Source organism: Hyaena hyaena, unplaced genomic scaffold (genome assembly GCF_003009895.1).
Source record: "Hyaena hyaena isolate Hyena2069 unplaced genomic scaffold, ASM300989v1 scaffold_654, whole genome shotgun sequence".
NCBI lineage: Eukaryota > Metazoa > Chordata > Mammalia > Carnivora > Hyaenidae > Hyaena > Hyaena hyaena.
The window spans coordinates 1-22,987 of NW_024081285.1; the positions used below are offsets into that span (position 1 = coordinate 1).

General features: G+C 37.0%; 1 pseudogene; it reads right to left on the reverse strand.

The window, feature by feature from the left end:
• Positions 1 to 3,972: 3,972 nt before the first annotated feature.
• LOC120219848 overlaps positions 3,973 to 22,987 on the reverse strand; it is a 62,606-nt pseudogene continuing 43,591 nt past the window's right edge.

Sequence of the window (22,987 nt, forward strand, 5' to 3'; positions counted from 1 at the left end):
TGTGTACTCTGGCTTGTTTCTTGAGGTAGCCCTGGAAAAGAGAACAGACAGACAAACACAAAGTTGGCAGGAGCAGACAAACGCACAGGCTAATTCAACTAACATGCAAAGCGAGTGGGAAAATGGAAAAGTTAAGAGAAAAGACGGAGGAGGGAGGGCGAATAATAGGGAGTATAAAATACAAAAAAGGGTCAAAAAGGAGAAAAGAAAAGGAAAAAAGAAGAAAACCGATGGACAAAGAACGGTTTAAAGCATATAACAAGATTTACCAGCTACAGTTAAATAGCCATGTGTATGCAGTGCTGGTTGAAGAGCATAGAGAAAGAGAGAGAAGCCAGGGCAGGGATGAGGCAAAATTGGAAATAGAATGAACAGGCAGAAGGGATAAGAAGCTTTTTTCAAAGAGGTAAAGGGTAGAATATGGTTGGATAAGTGAGAGAAGGATGCTGGTATTATCCAGAGAAACTATATAGTCTAATTACTCCTGAGAGAAAGAGATGAAAATGTCGGTAGGTATAGACTTTACATCTACAGAATGGACTCGTTGTGACTGTTTAAGCAAGCTGGCGACCAGAGTTAATCAGGTCTGTGTTCTGGGGAAAAAAGAGAGAAAGGAGAAGAAAAAAGAAGAGAGGAAAAAGAAAAGGGAGGGAGGGCAGCTCTTAAACAGGGATGGGCGTGGCGTGATCCAATGCCTCAGGCGGGAGCTCTGCCTTGGCGGTTGTGGGGAGGAGAGTGACGGTGCTCCAGTCCCTTCTTGAACCAAGGGCTACACCTCGCTTTTTTGGGCGTGTAAACTCCCCGTACCGGGGGCGCAGCCAAAGTTGGTTGCACTCTTCAACCCAGGGCAGTTCCAATCTCCAAGTCCCAGTCTGCGCACCCCGCTGAAATTGCCTTAGACACAGCTTCCCAGGCAACCCCCTCGGGCAATTCCAGGCCCCCTGCCGAGCTCTGGGGGTGGAGTCAGAATCGCTGCTTCCTTCTCTGGGTCGGGCTGGCGGCGCGCATGGGCGGGGGCTTGCCTGCCGGGTGCGTGGAGCCTGTTGGAGTGAGGAAAACCAGGTCCCTGTATGGCTCGTCATCCGAAAGACGAACTCACAGGCAAATTTCCCAGTTTGTAGTTCTTTGCCTTCCCTCTCGAGTTCCAGCCAGCCAGGAGCGCGGACGCCCGGTGTCTGCAGGGCTCTTTCAGGGTCCCCAGCCGTCTGGGAGCTACAATGGCGGCAGGCGCGCCACCACTCTGAAGTCCAGCCGCCAGAGGCCTGAACAAAGAAGTAGTCTGTGTGCTCAGCCCCCCGGGACCAGTTGGCGCGAGGGGACCTGGCATGCAGGTATTTGGCAAGTATGGTCTTTCTCTGTCCCGAGCGGAGGTTTCCCCCCTGAGTGGAGGTTTTTTCTGTTTAGGACTCTCTCTTTTTCCCCTCTCACTCCCCGTAGAGGGCAGAGGGGGATCGCCTCCCACCCTGGAGTCTCTGATCTGGCCCAATTTTATCTTCCCCAGTTCACACTCAAGTTAGAAAACTCTCTCAGTGGATTCTGCGTCCTTTTTCTCCCAATCTCTCAGGTTTTGTAAGGTTTCCAATGGCTTCAGATCTTTTCCATGTGATGTATGGGCGCGAGTGCATGTACGGAGCTCCTTACTTCTCAGCCATATTGCCCTCGGAACCTTCCATGCCTTTTTCAAGCCCAGCGATTAATTTTATGACTACTGTTCTAAATTCTTGTTCAGTTTATTTTGAGCAGTTCTTTAGCTGTCAATTCTTTCTGGAATTTCTTTGATGGAAAGTTCTTCCGTTTCGTCATTTTTGTTAGCTTTCTATCTCTTGTTAGTTTTAAAAGCTTATTATGCACTCTGCATCTGCGATTGCTGCTGTACCAAAAAAAGCTCTGTCTGTCCAGGACCTGCCCATTCAGAAAGTTTTATTTGAATGGTGTCTTTTGTTCTCTCTTGTTGAAACCTTGGTTATTTTATTTCCCTACTTGTAGTGGTATTTGGGACTCTCTACCATGTGTACTTTGGTTTGTTTCTTGAGGTAGCCCGGGGGGGGGGGGGGGGGAACAGACAGACAACCACACAGGGAACAAAGGTGCACAAACACACAGACAAATCCAACAAACACGCAAAACAAAAGAAAAAAAGAAAAAGAAAAAAGGAAGAGCACATACAAAATAAGAAAAAAAAAAGAGGACAGAGGGAAGACAAATAATAAAAATAAAAATACGTAAAAGAGAAAAAAGAAGAAAAGAAAGGGGAAAAGAAAAAATCCAATAGACAAAGGACAGTCTAAAGCATAGAATCAGAATTCCCAGCTACAAATAAAGAGCCAGGTGTATGCAGTGCTCATGGAAGAGCATATACAAAGAGAGAAATGACAGGGTGGGGAAGAAGCAAAATTGGAAATGGAATGAGTAGGCATTAAGACTAAGAGGCTTAATTCAGAGAGAGAAAGAGGGGAATATGGTTGGAGAGGAGGCGAAAGAAATGATGATAATGCTACTCAGAGAAACTATATAGTCTGATTACTCCAGAGAGAAAGAGATAAAAATGTAGCAGTGAAAGTGTAGAATTCACATATAGAAAATGGATTAAATGTGACTGTTTAAGCAAGCCAGTGACCAGAATTAATCAGGGCAGTGCATCCACGTTGGCCTTGCCCTGGCTCTGGTAAAAAGAAAAAAAAAATGGCAGCTTTCTAGCAGGGACAGGCGTGGTTTGGTCTAGTACATCCCAAGGGGGTCCTGCATTGGTGGTTGTGGGGAGAAACGTGGTGGCACCCCAGTCCATTCTCAAACCAAGCATTGCAACTCACTTTTTTGGATGTTATCTCCCTGTGCCGGGAGCATAGCCAAGGTGTGCTGTGCTCTATATCCCAAACCAGGCCTCGTTTCCAGATCTCAGCCCACGTGTTCCATTGATAATGCCTGAAATACAAACTTGCAGGCAAGCCCCTCAGAGCAGTTTCAAGCCTCTCTCCTTCCCCCTGGGGATGGAGATGGAAGCCACCACTTGCGTTCTCTACAGGTCAGTTGGCGAGCGAGGAACAGTTTCTCCCGGGTCTCCTGGGACGAGTGTGTCCCTCCTAGGGTCAGCTGGACAGCAGGAAACTGGATCCCTCTGTGTCCCGAGCGGAGGTTTGTCTCTTTTACAGTGACAGGGACAGTGTCTTGAGCAGTTTCGGCCACTCTTTCATTTTTCCTCTAGACTCACCGTGGCTCCCCGCAAAGGGGGATGCCCCCCTCCCTCTGTGTCTCCAGTCCCGGCCTGATTTTATCCTCTCCAGTTCGCACTCACGCTGTAAGTTTTTCTCAGCAGACTCTGTCTCCTTTTCCTCCCAAACTCCTGGATTCTATAAGGGTTCCTATGGCTTCAGGCCTTCTCTGTTTGAGAGATGGGGATGAGTGAAATGTATGGAGCTCCCTACTTCTCCACCATCTTGCCTCCTCCTCTTTTTTTTAAGATATATTTCATCCTGGGGGCTCGTGGATGCCTCAGTCGCCTAAGGTTAGACATTGGCTTAGATCATGATCTCATGGTTCATGGTTCAAGTTCATGACATCGGGCACTCTGCTGTTAACACATAGCCCACCTCAGATTCTCTGTCCCTTTTCTCTTCTGCCCCTCTCCTACTGATTCTTTCTGTCTCTCAAAATAAATAAATAAACTTAAATAAATTTTTTAAAAAGACAGGTTTTATCCTGTTGAAAAAAAAAATATTAGTTCTTATTTGTAAAGTGAAGTAAATAACATCCCAACTGAAGATGCTCAGGGATCAACCTTTTGAAAAAGTTCAATCAGCTAGTTAACAGAGAGCAGCAGTGGTTTGCAGAAATACAAAACAAAACAAAACAGATAATACACATTTCCTAAAATAGATTTAAAAAAGAATAAGCAGTTAAACATGGGTGAAAATCATAGGATTTACCAGGACCTAGATAATCAAAGGCAGACAAGTGACTTTTGATTAAACCCATTCACTTGTGTAGTGAGCTATAAGGAGAGTCCAAGATAGAGTTTGGTTTCCAACAGTGCCACAGCCAAAGGGTAAAGTCAGAAGTCTCCCCCCATAGAAACTAGAAGAGGAACAAATAGTCTTCCCTTGACTAACCCTTGGCACACATCATCCTCTAGATAGGAAGGGTCTAGAAGGATGGGGCTGTTTATGCTGGTGGCCAACTTGTGCTAACCCCAGATCTTTAGCTAGGAGAGCGGATCTGAATCCACCCTGATAGTTACTGGCAAATGGAACTCCATCCACCACCCCAGGTACAGGATTGTGTTGCCTGACCAACCACCATAAACTATATTTAGGTTTTAACCACGAGTTTTGGATCAAGCCCTCACCTGATCCCAAGATTCATAGCTTCAGCAGTTGCAATAGTTAACAGTATGTTGTTACAGATCTTTGCAGCCTGCCCAGTCCCAACACCTCCACAGGACTCCATACTGGAGTCCATGCACGACAGTAACTCATCTGCATCAGCGAATTCATCTTTGACTCCTCCCACCAAAAATATGAGGTTTCCAGACAGAGCAACTCCCACACTACAGAAACAGGGGCATCCATGAAGACTGCTCCCATTTTCTCAACCTCTTTGGCCAATTCTTTTGAAATTGCAGTATTGATACACTGGAATCTGTTGAATGTGAGCCTTTCTTCACTTTTTTTAGAATTTCATTTGCTCCAGAATAATCTTCTATTGCCTTGATACTGGTAGGCAACATTGTAATAATTCTCTCAGTTCTTTCAGCTACATCTGCTGGGGAAGACAAGACCTGCTCACCTGCATCTTAAAGCTCCTTGCATGCATCAGGGAACACATCACAAATAATGAGTAGGATAGTCACATTTCACGGGATTCTTGCCATTTCCCCCCTTTATTGCCCGGTCCAATGAATCCAACTGCACACTTAGAAGCCATTGACCTAGAACACACCTTTGCAAAGCTGGTGGCTGACAGTCGCAGTCCAATACCTCAGTCCAGAGACATGGCTCCACGGAGCCATAAGGAGGCTGGCACGCTGCCCCAGCCCAGCCATGCAGTGGGGGTCCTGGCTCGCCCACAAACTGCTTGCATAAGCTATTAAAGGCAATTTAACAGCAAAGCCTAATCACATGATTGCGTGTAGATTAAATTTGGTAAAGACATTTGCAATCTACAAAGCGCTGTATCAATATATGATATATATTATGTTGCATATGTTATATACATAATATGTTATAAAACCAAATATTTTATTACTATTATTGACTTTATTGGAGTGAAGTCTAAATTGTTTTATATTCATCATCTTGAAATAACAAATTATGACTAGTGAATGGATAAAATTTCAATTTATATTCCTCTTCTCCCCTACTGTATGCATCCTGCCTCTACTTTGAACTTTTGCTAGTGTTTGGAGAGTTTCGTGGTAGTAACTTTGGGGATAGAGTATTATTTGATCATTTTAAACCATATTTTTAGAAGGAAATAAATTCTCTCTGGGTTTAAGATAATATAGAAATCAAAATCAATAGAGAATATATTAGTCTGGGATTGGTTTTGAAAGTTCTCGTATGGATCAGGGGGTCAGAGAAGTGAATTGAGTCTCCTTTCCTTAATGGGTTTTCCCTTATATTATTTAAAGTACTCAAAGAGAATTAATCCTTGTTGTGGAGAACATTAAAGGAATGGATCAATTTTTCCCTCAAAGGAGTTTTCAAATAACCCATATGACCTTTGCCTTTTTGATTGTTCAAATCCTAAGATATCTTATTGTGTCTCTTGAGGTTTCTTTTTTTCTTCTTCTTTTTCAATATTTGTGTTAGGCGTTGGTTTTTGCCTTGGGCAAGAACCTAGTAGAGGAGAAATAGTAATGTTTTAAAAGAACAAGAATCTAATATGCATTTCTAAATCTAACCTTTAAAGAGCTATTTTTTTTCTTAAACAAAGATGACTCTAGGGAGAAATTTTGGAGGACCTGAAATAGCAAAAATTAAACTTCTATAAATATTTCAATAAGTGTTTGTCTATATTCAAGTATCTATTTGACCATAATAAGAATCACTTTCTCTATTCCTCTGAAAAAATTCCTCAGTTTTGCTTTATTGAATCAAGGAAATATATGGATATTCTTACAAATATGGACATATGCCTGCTTAAATCTCTTTTCTGGTGCTTATAAAAGATACATTATTTCATTAAATCGCCTGTCTAGGCACTACTTTCATATTAAGAAAAAAAAAGTCCTCTAGTTCATATAAATTTGGCCAAACCCATATATCCTGCTTTTAAAAAGATCACTAAGAAATTTAATGCCAGAATTTTTATTCCTAATCATAAGTGAAGTGGTAATTTCAGTTACTAAGTTCTTTGATATTATTTAATTTCCAGTATTATTTTATTTTTATTCCTCTACATCCATGATGCCAGAGTGGAGAGTTTTGAGATAAGTACAAATTGAAAAATGACAAATCACATGGGGTTAACAGAGATTTTGACAACACTTTTGAGTGATTACTTTTTTCATTAGAGATAACTTTGAAAAAGGAATAAAGTTATTAAGATGGATAGCTCTTCTCAAAATTATTTTGAAATATTATATTTTCATACTTCCTATTTTTAAAAAAACAAATCTGCTCATATGGAAATAGCAAAATTATATTATATTTAATTAAGATCCAACTCATTAATCTCTTTGTGCTAGGAATTGTTACTTTATCCACACTACCTGCAGGACTGCCTGTGTCAAAAGTCAAATCTTTTTTTTAATTAGTAAACTTTCCTTTTTCTTGGAAAAAACACACAAAATATTCCATTATTATCCTTTTGAAGTCTTTATGATCTGTAAGACATCCACTTTCATCTCTGATACTGGTCATTTGTGTTTTGTATTTTCTTGAACAGTATGGCCAGAAGCATTTCAATTATATGGATTATGTTGGTTTGGGTTCTCCTAAAACCAAACACCAAGATAGGATTTGTTGCACAAAGGATTTGCTATGGAAGTGTCTGCAAAGGATAAAAGATGAGAAAGAGACAGATATCAGCTGGGAAAACCTCCAGACCACAGTGCAACTTTGACAGCTATGAAAAGAGAAGAAAGACAAAGAATTGGGTAGAAAGACCCTCTGACACAGCATGGTTCTGAGAATGTTTCAATCATATACTGAGTCTCCCCATGAGAGAAATCCTGTGTTATGAATGGGCCAGGACTGGTACCCTGGCTGTGTCTTGTCTTTGACTGAGTGGTCCCTCAGTGAACACCGATGCAGCTAAGACCATCGGTCAATGATGCTCTTCACATTAAGCTTCTCTTGCAAGAAACCTGAGCAGAACATTCCCATGGGTGTCATAGTCTATAGTTTGCACCAAAAAGATACAAATAATTCATACAGGTTCTATGAGCATCTCTTCCATGGATCCTGTGAGTCTCTCTCCCTGAGGAGAAGCTGGGCACAGTGAAGTTTGTAGAATTAAAGCCCCTATACTATTTGGTCTTGGGGTTACAGCAAATACCTAATTCTCTAATTCCTAATGCATTCTGATATCTTTTTATCTTTACCCATCATTCTGTATGGATATGACTCAGATCAGATCAGAAGCCATGACTCAGATCCCTGTTCCCCTGGCTTATCATACTGCTTTCTTGGGCCAGGTTCCTGTGTGTGTCCATTTACCATTATAAACAGGCAAGGGAAAACCAAGAGACATCCAAGTAGATAACTTGTGTTTTATATTTCTCTTAGTTCCCTTATGCAAAAACAGTACAACCTTCTTCTTTTGATCAGGGTCAATTACTCTTTCTAAGACCGTGATTATTTTCTCACCTGCTGTTTCGGAAAACTAGAAGTCCAAACTTTCTTGCAGTGGTGATAGGTTTGAGTTCAAAGAAATCTTTGTGGTATTCTCTTAAAGAGTGTGACCTCTTTTGGACTAAAATAGCTAACCTCCTGAGTTTTGGGTCAAGAAGCAAAATGTCCTCCGTGGTTCAGCGGGAGGGATGGCATCTGGGCCACTCTTGTTTCCACTGATTAGTACTTGATACCAATGCAGGTCTCTGTTACTTGCAAACTGAAGATTCTGAGGCACCAATAGCTTGATAGGTAAGTATATTGGTAAGCTACATAAGCAAACCTATGCTGTTAGTTACATATATAGCTTCCAACTTTGCACTGTGGCAAGATAATTTATGTGCCCATTGTCTTGTCCCGTGGTGGCTAATAACAAAGAAAGAACAGGCTCAGCTGTGTAAGTCATTTTGACTATTTAGTGCCTCTTTCATGGTGGATGCTTTCTGGTAGGTATAAATGTGTCTGTCTATATGCCTTTAGCCCAAATAACCTTGTCTTCATTCTTACCACCCTGTTCCGTCCTGGGACCCCTGGGTGGGTTTGCAAATACGGTGGAGCCACTATAAGCTGAACTCTAGCCAAGACTCTTTTATTACATGGCCTCAACAAGCCCTCCCCCTAAAAGCAGGGCCATTATGACACTTCAGGTCTCCTAGTTTTAATGTCAACTAGAATTTGCACCCTTTAGTCATCAAAATGTTTGGATATTTCCTTTTTCTAGCATATTTTCACCTAGGTAAATGACCATTAGTACTTTGGGAGAAGAACTGGGGAAACAATACAAGATATAATACTGGAGAAATATTACAGTGTATAATGTAGTAAATAATTCTTGAAGGGACCCTGCAACCATTTCAGTCAGTGGGTTCCAAATCAGCAAACAGGCTTGGGTACAGAAATCAACTTCTTATCAAAGCAAGCACTCTTAATCTCCTGCTCTTCCATTCTTTCCTTGTAATTGGAAATTCCAGTATGTCCGTTTTCCTCAGCTTTCCCACCCTTCCTTTATTGCCTGCCAAAGCAATTGCCAGTCACATCACTCAGCATGAAGCACTGCATTCTAAGGGCGACCCTAGCAAAGAGTGTATCCTATACCTCAGGATCCTCTTCAGGAGGTTAAGTTATATAACCTGGGAAAGGACTCCCAAGTAACAAAGTCTCTTAATTATCATCCAACCTTATATGTAGTCCCTTGGATCAATCACACTCTTATTCAACCCCAAGAATACATCTTGAACTCCTACTGGTACATGTTAGCTAATCCCTGTAGTGCCTCCAAAGTGTAAAATTTATTTTCTCCCTTAACAGACTTTAGCATATTCCAGTGGGTTATACGAGGATCTAACCATTGCTACTGGCAAATAAGCCAGGAGAGGAGATGGAAGTTTCTGAATGGACAGCTCTTGCTTTCTAGAAGTGAAACAATGATAGTTCTAACTATGGAGGAAAGGGACACCTATGAACATCAGAGGGCTCAAGAGAATCTCAGAGAAAGAAAATCTTTGGAGATATCTACCTACGTGTCCCCAACCTTATATTATCAAGCTCTCTGCTTTTCCTACTCAGGGCCCTGACCTTAGCATAATAGACCAATCTGAGGATTATAACGTCTGGATCTCTACATTTCTATCAGATTTTTGGTGGTCTATTGAACTCTATCTGCTTTCCCTCTGCAGGAGATAAGGTCCACCTTAGAAGCTGCCTTTTACTTATCTGTTCAGGGCACTCCATTTCTCAATACAGAGGGTGTCAGTTACAACGCTACCACTTATATAAGCACTGCTTTTCCCATATCTTTTAAATGTCTGAATCACTACATCAGCGAGGGCATTCCCTTCCACCAGCACATTTCTCCTAGCCAAAAGCTGTGAAATCTTCAACAATCTGGCCATCAGTGCCAGAAACTGCAATACTACACACACACAAAAAATTGTGTATGGGTACTCTTTGCCAGCCAGCCAGCCAGAGAGAGAGCCAGACTTCTATCTTACCTCTTGCTTTCTTTCAGGACTGAATGTATTGCCTCTCCTGAATGGGGTTAGCTATGCAAAAGATTTATTGAGGAGGATGGTCATGAAAGACAAAGGGAAAGGGAGTAGGAGAAGTTATTTAACTTTTAAAATGTGTTAAAACCAGATATATGGCCGCTGGATGATCTATATTGGTGATATAACATTTGCTCCTGAAAGGATAGTCATTATGCTCTTGTTAGACACATATTCTATAAATATCAATCAAGTCAAGTCCTTGGGAGTGTTGTTTGAATTTTCTATCTTACTGGCTTCATTCTTGTTTTTTTTTCTACAAAATGTTTAGAGAAAAATGTTAAAATCATACATATAAAACTTATTCATTCCTCTTTAATTTTGCCTATTTTTGCTTCATGTATTCTGAAGTTCTGTTATACGAACATACACATTTATGGTTGGCATCTAATTAAGTGACCTCCCATCATCATGGCTATCCTTCTATGTTCATGTCTGGTAACACAACTCGTTTTCAATCTTTTTTATCTTACATTAATATTGCCATCGCCATAATTACTTTTTTGGATATCCTATCTTGTTCTATTCATAAACGTTTGCCCTATCTGTGTCTTTATATTTGAAGTTTATCTCTTGTAGCCACACATAGTTGTTGCTGCTTTGTTTGTGTTTTTCTTTAGTATTGATCTATTCTAACAATATCTTTATTTTATAATATTTAATATAATTACCCATATAGTTGAATTTGAATATTTTTATTCTTTGCTTACTATGTGTCTTCCTCTGATTTTGTTCTTTTATTTCTTCTTTCCGGATTTTTCATTATTTGAACTTGAGAGAGGAATTCAATTTTGGTTTTCTTTGGGCTTTTAGCTCTTCTTATTTGTACTACTTTTGCAATCAGTGCCCAGTTAGTATTGTACTATTTCATGTAAAATACAGAAATACTGTCACCATGAATGCTCATATAACAACCTCAACTTTTAAACTCTAGGTATATGTATTACTGCTTCATGCAATGTTCACCACACAAGACAATATATTATTTTGCTTTGATAAGTTACATAAATTATAAAACAACAAAAGAAAAAAGTTTTTTTTGTATTTATCTTAATACTTACCAATTTTGATTGATTTCATGTTTTCACAAAGATTTAGGTTTTCATTTGGCATAATTTCCCTTCTTTCTGAAGAATTTCCTTTCTCTTTTCTTAAAGTACGGGCTGGCTGGCAAAAATTCTGTCCACTTTGGTCTTCAAATGCCCTTATTTAGCCTTTATTCTGAAAGGATATTTTCATTAATTTTAAAATTCTAGATTGACAGGATTTCTTTTAGCAAGTTAGGAGAGTTCTTCAATTCTTTGTTTTGGTTTTGGTTTTGGCCTCTCTTGTATCTGGTGAGAAGTCAGCCATTAAATAGATCAATGTTACCAGTATTTAATGGATTATTCTCCTATTGTTTCCAAGGCTTACTTTGTATGTCTGGCTTCTAACATCCGACAATGCTGTGTTGCAGTACAGCATTTTTTCCTAATGTTTATAAAGCTTGACGTTCACTAAACATCTATTGTATTTCATCCACCAAATTTGGGATCTTTTGGTGCTCTCTTGCTTCAAATATTTTTCTTTAGCATTCTCTTTCTCCTCCCTTTCTAGATTACATATTACAATTATATTTACATATATGTCAACTCCTTCATAATATTCAACAGGTTCCTGAATGTCGATTCATTTCATTTTTCATTGGATGATTTCTATTAGTCTATCTTCCATTTCATTTACTAATTTCTCTATCAATTCTATGTAGTTATAAATTAAATTTTGTTTTTACTTTTGGAATTTCTGATTTTAAGTTCTAGATTTTGAATTGTGTTTTTTTCATTATTTCTTTTTTCTCTAATGATACCTCCTATCTTTACCATCATTGAAAATATATCTTGTTTGGCCCCAGTGAGGAAAGTTATAATAGCCTCTTTAAAATTCTTGATGGCCAGTACAGCATCTGGGCCATGTTCAGTTTGATCTCAGTTGATTTCTTTTCAAAATAAACTTCATCTTAACAATTCTTGTAATGTGTGATAAGTTTGGAATTTTATCCTGAATATTATGAAGTGTGAAGATTTTTATTTTGTTATTTTTTCAGTGCGTGTACTTCTTTTGTTTCAGTAACAATTATCTTGGTGGGCCTTCTCTTATAAACTCTGTTTTTTGAGCTATAGTTCTGGACATGGTTTCATTCTTTAGTCTTTAGCAGAATTAATTTGTGTCTGCTTATACTGGGCTCAGGAGTCAGTCAGAAATTTTATTAGGCAAATGTAACTATCTCTTCCCTGGATCTTTTTTCTTCAGGATGCTAACAGGTTTTCCAGCAGTCATAGTTTTTCTTCTACCTTAAGTTTTTCAGGTTTCCTCAAACAGAAAGATTGTTCTTTCCAACTTTGCCTCTGACTGCTTTCTCATAGCTCCAACTGCACTCGGCACCAGATCAATAGACACACACAAACACATATAGACACAAGGAGCTTCCTTTGTGTAACATCCTTTTCCTCTTCATGTTTCCTCTTCATTCTTCATGAATGAATGAATACTCCCTACCTGAGACCATGTGAATACATTCACCTTTAGCACTTTCATTTAGCTGTTTTCTATACTATCTTCAGTTTAGAATTCAAATCCATCATTGTCAGAAGCAGAAATAAGAGAAACAAATGCACCAAAGCATTTGGTAATCAATATTAAAATTTAATATGGTACATAAGTTAATAATATAGAAGGCAACATACATAATACAGTATATGAATCAAAAGTAAAATATCAGAAATAAATATCTAAAACAAAGCTCTAAACCCAAATATTAAAAATCATGGATATAGGAAGTTTGACATTGGTTTGTCTCCATGCTTCTATGTGGAAAAACAATCACTTTTCTTATGAATGTACTATAAATTATCACTCTTTAAGAGGGTGCCTTATTTAAAATTATGTAAAGCATATCCAAATATTCTCATAGAGAGGAAATGGAAAGAGCTTCTTCTAACAGACAACATTGATGTGAAACTAAGAATGATTTTAAAAGAAAGATAAGGCTTTCTTGATATCGCAAACCATATTTTAGTGACTTAAATTCCAATTATCAAAGCAGCTAGACACTGACTTATTTTATTACATTCAGGTAGGGGACATTTCCTGTCTATAGCGCAATGTCTGTAATCTAATATGTCATTCCTGTGAACTATCAGGATTACTATTGTAACATTTACAAATCTTACATTTTTGACCTTTTAAGCTAACCTAGATTTTTGTCTAGGGGCCTATAGAATAAATGTTAACTATAGGTTTATGCAAATATGCACATTAGTTGGCAAGTTAAATGTTAAAATGATGTTTTGAGGGTAGAAAAAGACAAAATCAAAGAAAATAATGATAAAAATTGATCAAGCTTATAAAGTTGGACATATTTACCTTAGTTTTGGTATTTTTTCAGGGTTAACCTAAAAGTTATTATCACATGAATAAATATAAAAAATTAATATCTGCAAATGTTAAAACTTCAGAATACTTGATTTTATTAAGTTTGTGCTCAGTTTCTTTTTAAAAGTTTATATATTTATTTTGAGACAGAAAGAGGGAGACAGAGAGAGAAAAAGGGAGAGAGAGAGAGAAAGTGCATGGGGGAGAGGTATAGAGAGACAGAGAATGAGAATCCCAACATGGGGCTCTATCTTGAGAATCATGAGATCATGCCCTGAGCTGAAATCAAGAGTTGGACGCTTAACCAGTTGAGCCACCCAGGTACCCCTACGCTCAATTTTTAAGGGAAGAAAGTATGTTCTTCAGTAGCAACATTAACTTTTGTTTCATGTCTAAAGAAATAAAGCAATAAGATAATATTTTGGAATATTACTTGCTTGTAGTAATCCAGTACATCAAGCAAATATCAAAACTTAAAACTTTTTTTTCATAGCAACATTCTACATTGCAACCTGGTACAACAGGAAACAATGTTCAAAAAAACTATATATACTTTCATCATCAGTTTCACCAAAAAAAGGCAAATATTGAAATAATTTAAGAAATAAATATCAATGAGAAAAATAAAATCATAGCTACTTTTTGCACTCTTAAGTACACTTTGGAATTATTACTATAAACAATTATGTAAGGATACCAATAAAAATATTTCAAACTTTTGAAATCAATGGCACTCATTGTGAAGTCTTATTTATTTCCTCTTAATGCTTGTTTGAGTTTTCTTCTGTAGAAAATCCATAGATATTTGGATGTTTTATTATGGGGAAAATACAAACAGGAGAAGAAGAAAACTGATACTGGTATGGATTATATTGGAAGCATATTTAAATCAAGAGAAATTACATTCCTCATATATTGTTGACACCACTTCTCTCTGAAAAGCTTAAATTCTAGTTTGTTTGTTTTTTAAAGGTGTTATGGCTCTTACTGAATATAATAAATAGTAGCCAGCTTGATTTTTCATTGATAGGAATATGGGAATTATTATATCTTAATATATGAACATCTGTTTTTCTTGTTAGAGGAGAACTAAAGTACCCTTCATGTTTCACTTGGAATAAAAACAAAGTATCATGACAAAAATTCTATGATTTTTTTCTATGAATTTATTTTATGAATTAGGTGGCAGAGAGTTCTTTCTGAGCTAAAAAATAACCTTAAACTCTTGGGAGATAATCTGGTGTGTAAAGAGTTCTGCATAAAAAGTGGTCCTCATTTGACATTTGATAAATTTTTAAGTAGTCCATGCATGAGTAATAGATATTTCTCTTCTAATATGCAGTACATATAATCTACTCATCTTTAATTTCCTTCTTAACTAAATTGAATAACAAATAGTTTACACTGAAATAAATACAATCATCCTGGTTTTTGTTGTTGCTATTGTTGAATAGCTGAAAGGCACTAAAATTGAATTATTTTTAGAAATAAATTTAATCTCCAGTATTCAAAACTTTGGAAAATGTTGTTTTCTGTAAAAAAACAAACAAACAAAATCAATCAACCCCTCCAAAAAAAAAAAAAAAACCCAAAAAATCCAAAACCCAAACAATGTGTTTTTTATCCTAAGTTGTTTTTATTTTTTCTTTTTTTTTTGTTTTGTTTTTATATTTTTATTTATTTCTAGGAGAGAGAGAGACAGAGTGAGCAGGGGAGGGTCAGAGAGAGAGGGAGACACAGACTCTGAAATAGGCTCCAGGCTCTGAGCTGGCAGTCAGCACAGAGCCCGACGCGGGGCTCGAACCCACGAACCGTGAGATCATGACCTAAGCGAAAGTCGGACGCCCAACCGACTAAGCCACCCAGGCGCCCCTGTTTTTATTTTTTCAACTTTAGTCTATAGTTAATTTTTCCAGCTCTTAACTTTGAGAAAAACTAGTCACTGAATTAAGGATGCTGATGCATAATCTCAACTGCAGTGCCAGTTAATAAGTCATTTCTTGCTGAAGTAGACCATGTAAGGCTTAAAATCTTGTCTTTAGCATGATACATTATCATAAGGTCATATTCACCTTTTAAAAGATTGATGACACTACTCTGAAAGACACTAGTGGAGTTAGGTTTAGTTTTATAGCCAAACATTCTGATGTGACTTTCAACCAATCAAACACAGACACAGAGAGAAATGACTTAGAAATGATATAATGGAAAGACATTTCAAATTTGTGACCTAAAACAGTCACTGTGATGCTACTTATGTCATATTTCATGTAGAGGAGTTATATGTAAAATCGGTTGGCTCTACAAAAATCATAAATGTATCAAGGATATAATATTCTGATCTATGTTATTCAATTAAGCTTAGCAAGGACTACCTTTCCATTTTCATGACAAAATAAATCAAATAAATGGTATGTGGGAGTGCCTGTTTGGTCAATCTCTGGTACGAGTTTATCTGAATCTTTGTTAGCTTTGGAGAGAGCTCTTTTGGTTGAAAAAGCACCTTTCATAATCATGCACTCTTATTTTTATAATTTTAAATTTTGAAAGAGATTATCTAGAAAAAATAAATATCACTTTGAATAATCATGATGGAAATTCTATTATGCAGCAGCATTAATAAGTGAAAAAGCTGAGATAGCATCTTCTTATTAAAATAGCTCACCCTGTCTGCAACTTTAATATATTCTTTCTCTCCTTGCCATGATTGAAGTTGGCAGTATTAAGACCAATTGTGCAGAGGGCCAGCTGAATTAGCGACAGAAGGCAATTGGATTTGACCAGAGTGACTGAGAATTTTCATAAATTTTTGTCAGTTTATAATAATGAATAAACCTGTGTGAGCATTCAAAGAAAAATGTTGACACAAGAAAAATATTTACATTTTAATATGCTGGAAATTCCCAATGAAATTATTCAAGCCTCGTTTCATCTCTTATATTTATTTTTGCATGAGAGACTGAAAAAGCTTCACAAACGCAAAATGCCTGTTGAAGTCTCATGAGAAGAGGAACTAGTGATTTCAAACTATGCTATGGCACTGGTGGTCTGTTGGCAGACTTTATCCTGTTACTTTCTGTCAGGTAAAGTAATTTTGGGCTAAAATAGAAAGTATTTTATAAATGTTCAAATTAAATAATGGAGAAATGCAAATACTGTATATACATAAATTGGTTTCTTCCACATACCTTATCAAACTCCACATTTTTTATACTTGAAGTGAACAATAGAGTATGTTTTAATATGAAATGTTTGAATGAACAGATTGAAAAAAAATCCTTGATGCCTCTTTTTTCTCTGTAACCATATGCCTACTCATCAGTTAGTTCTATTGTTCTACTTTTAAAATATATGTCAACATAATTTTTAGCACCACCTTCACTACTAACGCCAAAGTCAAAGCCACCACTGACTTTTGCCAAGGGACCTCAACACCAATCAACTGGACTTCTGGCTTTCTGTTTACCCAACTTCACTTTTTAAACAGAAGCAGAATTATGTTATCTGTCAATGCTCCCCATCCTTCTCCATCTCCATCTAGAATAGGAATCAAAATCCTTATTCTGTTCTATAAATCCCATAATCTGAATCCTGGCTCACTTTAGACCTTCTTTTTTTTTTAATCAATCTCCCTCTCCATTTCCTTGTGCTTTGGGCACACTGACCTCCTCTATGTTTCTTTTTTTTTTTTTTTTTTTTTTTTTTTTTTTTTTTTTTTTTTTTTTTTTTTTTTAATTTTTTTTAATGTTTTATTTATTTCTAGGAGAGAGAGAGAGAGACAGCGTGAGCAGGGGAGGGCCAGAGAGAGAGGGAGTCACAGACTGAAACAGGCTCCAGGCTCCGAGCTGGCAGTCAGCACAGGGCCCGACGCGGGGCTCGAACCCGCGAACCGCGAGATCATGACCCAAGCGAAAGTCGGACGCCCAACCGACTAAGCCACCCAGGCGCCCCGTGACGTCCTGTATGTTTCTTGAACGCATCAAGTACACTCCTATATCTCCACATTTACTGTCCCTTTTGTTGCTGCCTTTTTCATACTTGTTTCAGCTCAATTATCATCTGTTCTTAAAATCTTTCCTGAACATATGATCTAAAATGCAAAGCTCAGTCATATCGGATTCATTTAACTTATATTTTTAAATCTGTAGCTGATATTTCCTTTTATGTGTATCTATTTATCTGCTAATTTTCTGCCTCCTCTTTGAAGAGTTGGGTATTTTTATTCTCTTCTCTTTTTCCCCAGATTCTCTGGCACTCAGACAGTATCTGAAACATAGTGAGTTCTCATAAAATGTTGGTGAACTGAGAGAATATGAATGACCATGATGAAAAATGATCCAAAGACTTCTGAAAATGGAAATATATTGAATAACGTTTTGAATAATTTAGGAATGACATTTCTAAGAGTGTAAGTCAGTATTAATCAAGAAAATTACAGAGAATTCAATTTTGGTGATTCCTTGTTATTCATGCAAAATTTGAGCACTTAATATTTTATTGCCAATGTGGTTAACTCTGAAATGAAAGGTATTTTCACAAAATTGTGAACTGTAAACTTTTTTAAGCGATATTATTCTCTTTTTTTTAAATGATTTTTATTTATTTCTGAATGAGATAGAGAGACAGCATGAGCAGGGGAGGGAAAGAAAACTTGAAATTAGTCTCATCATCACACTTAACTTCAATGTGTTTACATGAGTAATAAAGATTAACAGGACATATTACACTTCAATTGTATTTAGTAAATATGGGACCATTCAAGTGGATAAATAACATATGCATTATTTTCCAGAGAATTTTATTTTTATTTCAAATTTATAGGAACAGCAAATATCCCTTTATTTTATATTAGACAAGAGTTTTCTTTTTTTTACTCTGTTTCTCATTGAAGATCATTGAAAATGATGTTTAAAAATATATCTTCATATAAGGAAATGCATTTTTTTCAGTTTGTATTCTATTCAAATCAGGGTTAATTGCCTAACTGTATTTAGGTTCAAAATATAAAAAATGCAATGTTACTTTGTCCATAAAAGGAATACATAGTTTCAGTTTGGGGATAAATATATAAAAGCATCTATGGAGAAGTTCAGTATCAAAATTTCTGAAATATTGACTCAAAGTAAATGGAAAAGCATTTAAAATATGATATGTGTTTAAAATATGATATATTGCATATGTATACATTATATCTATTTATATTATATATTTATATTATATTATATCTTTATTTCATTTAGAAGCAAAAAAATTGTTCATTTAGAATAAAATATTCACTGTGCTTATATGACAGAAGATCTATGTCAGGCACTGTATCAATGATTTAATCAAACATACATGCTCTCAAAATAAACTGTTGGGACCTCATCAAGATTAAAAGCTTCTGCACAGCCAAGGAAACAACCCAGAAAATTAATAGGCAACCAACGGAATGGGAAAAGATAGTTGCAAATGACATATCAGATAAAGGGTTAATATCCAGAATCTATAAGGAACTCACCAAACTCCACGCCCGAAAAACAAACAACCCAGTGAAGAAATGGGCAGAAGACATGAACAGACACTTCTCCAAAGAGGACATCCAGATGGCCAACAGACACATGAAACGATGCTCAGCATCCCTCCTCATCAGGGAAATACAAATCAAAACCACACTGAGATACCACCTCACGCCAGTCAGAGTGGCTAAAATGAGCAAATCAGAGAACTCGAGATGCTGGCGAGGATGTGGAGAAACGGGCACCCTCCTGCACTGTTGGTGGGAATGTAAACTGGTACAGCCCCTCTGGAAAACAGTGTGGAGGTTCCTCAGGAAACTAACAATAGAACTCCCATATGACCCAGCAATAGCACTGCTAGGAATTTACCCAAGGGATACAGAAATGCTGAGGCATAGGAGCACATGTACCCCAATGTTCATAGCAGCACTCTCCACAATAGCTAAAACATGGAAAGAGCCTAAGTGTCCATCAACAGACGAATGGATCAAGAAGATGTGGTTTATCTATACCATGGAATACTCCATGGCAATGAGAAACAATGAAATCTGGCCATGTGTAGCAACATGGATGGACCTTGAGGGTGTTATGCTGAGCGAAATAAGTCAGGCAGAGAAGGACAAATACCATATGTTTGCACGTATAGGAGGATTAGGAGGAACTTGACGGAGGAACAAGGGGGAGAAGAAGGGCGGAAATGGTGGGGGAAAGGGAGAGAGGCAAACCATGAGAGACTCTTGAATGCTGACAAAAACTGAGGACTGATGGATGTGGGGGGGAGGGGGGGATGGGCATGGAGGAGGGCACTTTGGGGATGAGCACTGAGTGTTATGTAGAAACTAATTTGACAATAAACTATTTGTAAAAAAAAAAAAAAAAAGAAAAAAGAAAAAAAAAAAAACATACATGCTCTCTGACCTCAGGAAGCCTGCAAATTAATGGGGAAAAAAAAGACAAATTATTTTTAACAAATGCACGGTTGCAAAAATTATAAATTATCTGCTCTGAAACAAAACTAAAAGTGTTATAAGACATTACAATAGTAGGTCTAATTTGATATGGAGTCAAGAAAGGCATTTTCAAGGGAGTAACATTAATTTGAGAAGGGGTTGGTGGAATGAGGAGCCAGAAGGAATACTAAGAAAAAGCATACCTGAAAACTCTGAGTGTGGTTGAGGAAAGAAAGCAGAGAGAAGGAACTTGGAAGGAAAAGAGAAAGAAAAGCAGTGGGCCTGCAGTGTAAACATTGAGAAAGAGGGGAAGAATGGCACCAGATAAAATTGAAGAAGTTAAAAAGGTCAAATGATATAAAGTCTTCCAGTGAAGAATTCTCTCTTGTGGCAGGATCCAGTAAAAAGAGATACAATGTTACTGATGTTAGTAGTAAGCAAGGTCTGATGGAGAGACTACTCAGATATTTGAGGTCATGGCAAAAACCCAAGGAACAAGATGGGGACCCGGAATAGGATATTGGTAGTGAACATGGAGAGAAGGGGAAGTTGTAAAGATGTATGTGTGTGTTCAGAGAGTTAATTTAATCAGTTTACCTATATTCCACTTATCTAAAGCACAACTATATAGAGTTGAATCAAGCAAAATATGGAAGAAAGAACACGAGTGGTTTTAAAGTGAATTGGAAGTGGCATTAAGAACCTTTCCTGCCATAGGTGGGCACAGATTGATGATAAAGCTTTCAAGCAGTCAGTTCATTAAGTAAAGACTTATTAGTTATAAAATTCACCCTACCTAAAAAGTAAAACCAAATTGCTTTTTCAGGTGTATGGCTAAAGACAGTAAGATCTAGTAAAACCTAATAAGAATTTCTCCTGGCATATTCAGACGATTAAAAAAGGTACAATGAGGAATGTGAAAGTAACAAAAGCCATAGAGATGTGTGTGTGTGTGTGTGTGTGTGTGTGTGACAGAGAGAAAGAGAAACGGAAGGAGTAATTGATAATATGCCTTAAATGATTATTGTAGAAATAGTCACACAAATATTAAGGAGGTTTAATAAGATATCCAGCTAATATTTTGTTATTCACTGTTGTAAGAATACTGAAGGTCAGCAGAAGGAAATAAGGTTGAATGTTGTTTTAAATGTGAAATAATGTTATGTGCATTGCAAGTAAAAGTAACATGAATGATATTAAACAGGTCACTTGTAGACATAGAAAGATTTCCTATTGCGAGATTAACTTGATTAACTCATCAATAAATTATAAATAGAGTTAACTGGATTATTTTTAAGGAACAAACAAGGAGATAAACACTTTAGAATCAATACAGGTAATTAAACCTGTTACGTGCTACAGTCATTAGTTTCATAGTTTAATAGATGACAGAAACTTCTATTGGAACCAAATGGAATGTGCCTGTTAGTAACAACGAGTAATAATAAAGTACAAGGCTACGTAACAGAAATGAATGAAGTGCAAAGTAAAATAATAGAGGAACATGACAAGTTAATTTTTTTTTTGCTGTAAATGTTCTTGGAATAGAGAGCATCATAAACAAAAATTTACTTTTATATCTGCTTATTTCATGGGCAGACACATAATGAATAGATCAGATGATCTACTTTATGAAGTTTTTTCCTTATCAAACATCAGATTCCACAGGCTTCATGTAGCAAGCATTTCATTCATATTATATGAAAGGATTAGGATGACCACAAGCTATCTATTTTAAACAGTATTTTTTGAAGCTCTGTTTTATGTTCCTTCTCATGTAAGAGAGAGGTTATTTATTCACTGTCTTACCAGAAATAAGGAACTCTTCCTGAAAACATGCCTATCTGATTCTTTAACCTCTAAGCAGTTTGTCATGGATATATTTAATGCAACTTTCATTATTTAAGTAAATTAATAATACTTATGATAAAAATTGAATACACTAATCAAGTCATTAAAATAAAGAATAAGAAAACATTTGGGAGACACTAAATGCAACAGCAGAATCTGATATCCAAAGAAATAGGACTAAAAAAGCAAACAGAAAAGACTTTAATAATAACATAATTTTATTATAAAGTTTATAAATATTATAAATAGTTGAGATGGTATCTATCAAACAGAAATGGATGCTGTAAAAAAGAAGTCATGCCTATTGTTTTATATATTTTTTAATTTATTCATAACCAAATTTGTTCTGAAGGGGAATTAACATGGTTTGGTTTTGTGTTTTTTATAGCCCTTTTCCTATACCTCTCCTGTCACACAGAACTCTCTTGACTTTGCAATGACGGTCAGGCATGTGGCTCATGTCCCTCCTTCACTGCAAGCTTTTTGAGGGCTTATCAATAGTGTTGTCTTTGCATCTTCTACCATACCTGGATGTTAAAGAGTTGACAATATGGACAAACAGGAAGAGGGATGTTTCTAGAGCCAGTTTACCTAAGAGTTCTCAAAAATATACCAAGTCAAGGGGATAAATAAAGATACCCACAGCAGAGCTGAGGTTAGGAGCCAAGAAATACTAGGTCATGTGTCAAGCTCAAACATCAACATCAGTGTTAAGTGGGTGGTGGAGATGGCATGAAAGTAGAGAAAGAGGATCAGGAGAATGAAGGAAAAGTCAAGGTGAGAACCAGAGGGTCAGCGAGCTGAATCCCATTCCTTGTCAATCTTTATATGCTGCTAGGCCACCTGATCTGCTGAAAGGTACCACAAGAAACCACAGACAGTGATGGTGAGTTCCTGACTCATAGTGAGTGCTTATTAGATGGATAAGCTGGAAAAAGAATATTCATAGTCTACCATACCTGTTCCTTTAAAACTAACATATAAACTCCCCCCCTTGAAAAATAGTTGGGGAGAGGGAGGGAGGCAAACCATGAGAGACTCTTGAATGCTGAAAACAAACTGAGGGCTTATAGGGGTTGGGGGAAGGGAAGGGGAAGATGGGCATGGAGGAGGGCACTTGTTGGGATGAGCACTGGGTGTTATATGGAAACTAACTTGACAGTAAACTATTTAAGAAAAAAATAAAAATAAAAATAAGCTTCCTCCCCTTAACAAAGTATATTAATAAGTTAAATGGGAAAAAGGGCCCTAATTAAGGTCAAATTGGTGAGCTGGAAGATAGCTAAGAAAATATCCCTAGCACATAGAGGTAAAGACAGATAGATAAGAAGTAGAAATGACAACTTAAGAGGAATAATGGAAATATCCATCAGTTCCAATACTTATTGGTCTAATAGGAG